Source organism: Triplophysa rosa, unplaced genomic scaffold (assembly GCF_024868665.1).
Source record: "Triplophysa rosa unplaced genomic scaffold, Trosa_1v2 scaffold458, whole genome shotgun sequence".
Taxonomy (NCBI): domain Eukaryota; kingdom Metazoa; phylum Chordata; class Actinopteri; order Cypriniformes; family Nemacheilidae; genus Triplophysa; species Triplophysa rosa.
In genome coordinates this window covers 22193-26484 of record NW_026634461.1, presented here as the reverse complement: position 1 = coordinate 26484, position 4292 = coordinate 22193, and positions in this window count along the sequence as shown.

Sequence of the window (4292 nt, the reverse complement as noted above, 5' to 3'; positions counted from 1 at the left end):
ATACAATAAAATTCAACAAATCGTTTATTAAACACAATTATTATACAATAAAATAATAATATAAATTAATATTAAATTAAATATAAATTGGTCCATTGTCAAGTTTGAAAAGGGTTTTCTGTACAACCGCAGCTATAGGTTGATGTCGTGTTAAGGCATTTCCACAACATTATGAAAAATACCACTGTATTTGAATGATACAACTTACAGAAAATGGTTAGAGTTGCATGTTTCCTTTTTAAAATATGCCAAGACGAGGTTATGCATAGTAAAACTAGTCTTTGTAAACTCCATATATGGTACTTTCGGGGAGGAGATGAATGTACGCACAATCTTTCTCTGACTGGGATTGTTGCGCAGGTTCTGGAGTACACATGGTTTTATAAATCTGAAAACTTTTGTGCGTATATGCAAAACCTAGCTTTTGTGCATACATACACTTTTAGAATGAAATCTAGGGCAAGTTTTATACATGAGGCCCCATGCGCGTGCATCCGATGAAACCATCTATAATATTATGTATTATAGTTATGTACTATAAACATACTGTATTGTATATTAGGGATGGGCACGAGTACTCGATTACTCGAGTACTCGAACGCGACAGCGACGATCGATAGTGAAAACGATGATCGATTGGGGGTTTAAATACAGTTTTTAATTATTTTCTTTCTTTCTGATTGGTTATGCTGGCATTTCGGGTTGTGCCCAGAAATTTGATTGTTGCGTTGTGAGAGTTTGCGGTCCAGAGTCAAGTCCGGAGCACAGAAGGGCATATTGAAAGCGCACAGCGATGCTTGGTTTCACTTTGATAAACCTGACGAAAATACAGTCTAGTGCAAAATGTACGGCGCCAAGCAGCATACAAAACATACAAATCTACTACAAGTTTGATCCGTTATCATCTTACACTCTGTCTAACGTTACACCGCACGCGAGCGGCGCGATGCAACATGGCGAAAGCAAAAAGAAACTGGACGTTTGTTGCGTCTCTTTGCGCTGCATCCAGTGTGCACAGAATTTCTGTTTGTTGTATTCGCGCCGCTCGCGGGCAGGGCGAGCGTTTTCAATCCATTCCCATGGAAGCTGAGCTCGCGTTGCGCTCGCGGAGCAAAGCGAGTATTCCTCTTCTCCGCGAGCGCCACGTGAACGTGCGCTGAAGTTCATAAGAAATTGAATGGATTAAAAACGCTCACCCTGCTCCGCACCAGTATATTTGGAGACAAAATGTCAGGTGAGACCACTACTATCAGACAGACTTGTCAGACGAGCATAAGAGACTTTACCGTCAGACACTGACAGACAGAAATGTGACAGGGCAGAGATGACGTTTCATCTCACGCTGATATTTCTTTTAAATGTTTACTTTGTTTTCAAAAACATTGATTGTTAGATTATTAAAAATTCACTGTGTCGATTTAATTATTTACTCAATCTTATAGTTTTATTAACATAAATTTTCGTATCAGTGTTGTAATTAAAATATTTTCATTGTCACCATGGTATGGGGGACACACCCCGCCCCCTCTAATGCCCCGCCCCCAATTAATCGAGTACTCGTTTTTCAAACCTGTCCAGTACTCGAAATGAAATATGATCAGAAATGCCCATCCCTATTGTATATTGCCTATATATTTATGTGTGTTAGTATACAGTATGTGCATGTATTTGATTTTCTTTGATACAAAGAAATTAGTAAAAAGCGCTATAAAGACTTTACCTGACGTCAAAGTTGCCTTTTCCTAAAAGTCAGTATACTATGTACCCGTGTGCAGATTTCTTGGGTTGCAATTTTTGAAATTCCAAATCCAGAAAGGTCAACTGCAGTTTAGTGTGACTCAAACTACTTGTTAAAATGATTTATGGTGGAAACAGGAACATCACGATCTCAGGAGATGATGTTCTGGCCTTTAGACTGCTGAGCTACATCCTTGAGGCCTCAACAGACATTACTCTGAATTATTTGTTTGTTTCTGTGCTCACTGAGGTACATAAAAATGAACTTTTTGCTCAGTTTTCCCAGTCCTGAAAAAAATAGGGCACAAAGTGTACGTAGAATGGCCACAAACCATTTGGACTCTTAAAATATTATTAACAAATTAATGTAATATAAAAAACGCACACCTGTAAGCAATATTCGCTTTAAAAATCATAGATCACCTGCAAGAGTGCGTATGTGAATCAACCTCATATCCCGCCCTGTACACGCCCATTTTTACCCATAAATAGTCAATGCAAAGCACCTCATGAATGCTGATTTGTACATTAATAAGCCTGGCATCCAATCCGCTTGTTAAACCTGACGTCACGCACCATAATGGATGTATACCGTTTCCGGGTCCAACCGCTATCAGATGCCATAGAAAAATAACAAAAAATGATATAAAACAAACAACACCCAACATTCCTTTATCTCCGTAACGAAATCACAAATGGTCACACATGAGATTCACTGAGATTTCCAAATTAATAATTGTTAAAATTATTATTATTATTATATTAAAGCCAAAGAAGGTCTCTGCAGCATTTAAATGTTTACAGCGTTTAGACTGATCATTAACACCTCATTAAAATCACCTCAATAATTAGTGGTGTCCTTCACCTGAGATCAAATTTGAAGACATAATTGTAAAAGACGAATGTTTCTTCATTCCGGTTTTGGTATGAACAGTTAGGACTGATAACGAGGACATAAAGAGAAACGATTGTGCGAGAGGCTGAATTTTCAGACATTGACATTCGATGATTATGCACAGTATTTAAGGAAAATATATTTAGTATTTATTTACACTGTTCAGTCGGATCATCTCCTCATCACGCACTCATAGTGTGATGGTGAGACAGCGCTGATTAAATATTTAGATTAAATTTTTATTTAAGATTTGAGTTGGATTTTACAAGAAGGTGCATGAAAAAATTATCACTCAATACAAGCGCAAATAACTTTAATCTTCGTGATAATGTGGATCTTTAATTAGGGCTCTATACTAACTTTTTGCACTGGTTGCACTGGTGCGCCTAACAAAAGTTAGGTGCACCCAAATTTTCGACCGCATCGCATTTAACACCGCAGTTTTACCAGTTCACTTTTTTTTTTTAATTGCTGTCCACATAGGCAAAATTGATTTGTAAATTATTAACTAACAATCTGGTCAACATAAAGTTCTTTAATTGAAGCACAATTCTACAAGAAAGGTAACTTACTGAAAAAGTGTTGGTGCTTAAAGTGCTTCACTGAACTGAAACTTAAACTTAAAATATCTCAAGCTAAATGGACCAGGGCTTGACATTTCCTGAGAGGTTGATGGCTCCGTGTTAGAGCATTGCTTATGATTTTTGGACGGATCAGGCCTTCTCACATTATTCACGAAAAAGTTGTCAATCATTCTTTTCATCTTCTCTCATCATCAGGGCACACTTAAAGAACGAGAGCTCTGCCATTATAACTACACAAGGAAACTAGCAAACATTACGGATAACAACTAATAAGCAGTGAAGCAAGTTTTACGTTGTTTATCATGTGCATAGTGTCTGGACTTTTGATCATCCCTTGTATGTTTTGCGATCGGATAACTCCCGGTGCTGCAGACGGGGAGCTCTGTCATCTCACGAAAACATTGTATAAAAAACTTTGCATGCCGTAGTTTACACAGGACTGGGCCTGGCTGTCAGTGCAGCCAAGAAAAGCATTTGTTGTTCCTGAGTTTTGTAATAACATTTTAACAATCCTGCCTGTAGCAAACAGTATTGCAATACAACACTTGTTTATAAACAATACATATACTGTTGTTGTCGGAGCCAGCCAGTCAATTCTGCAGTACAACTCCTGCCAGTTTCAGCCATAATCTTTACAGCACTACTATCCCCAGGAAAAGTGTATACCACTCAGCGTTAATGCAGTGGTTGATTGCGGCATGCATTTGTGGGAACTCGTAATAATAAAGGAAATCAAATTGACTGCTTAAAATATGATTGCTGTTTCCATCCTCTTTCCCCTCTATTAAAATGGCACTGAGAACTAACAGGTGCAAAGAAAATCCTTGTTTTTTTAGTAAACACATTAAACATGTTTAAATTTGCATATATTTTTCTTTGAAATGTAGATGGGTTCTATAACAAAACTTATGTGACATGTAATCATGGCGACAGTGTAACATGCAGTGACAGTGTCCCCCTGTATCGTAATGCTATTATGATATAATTCCTGTATATATATATATATGATAAGGAATAACCCTTGCTGTTTTTGCTGTTGCTGCTGCTGCTGCTATTAATCTACTATTATTTTTGCA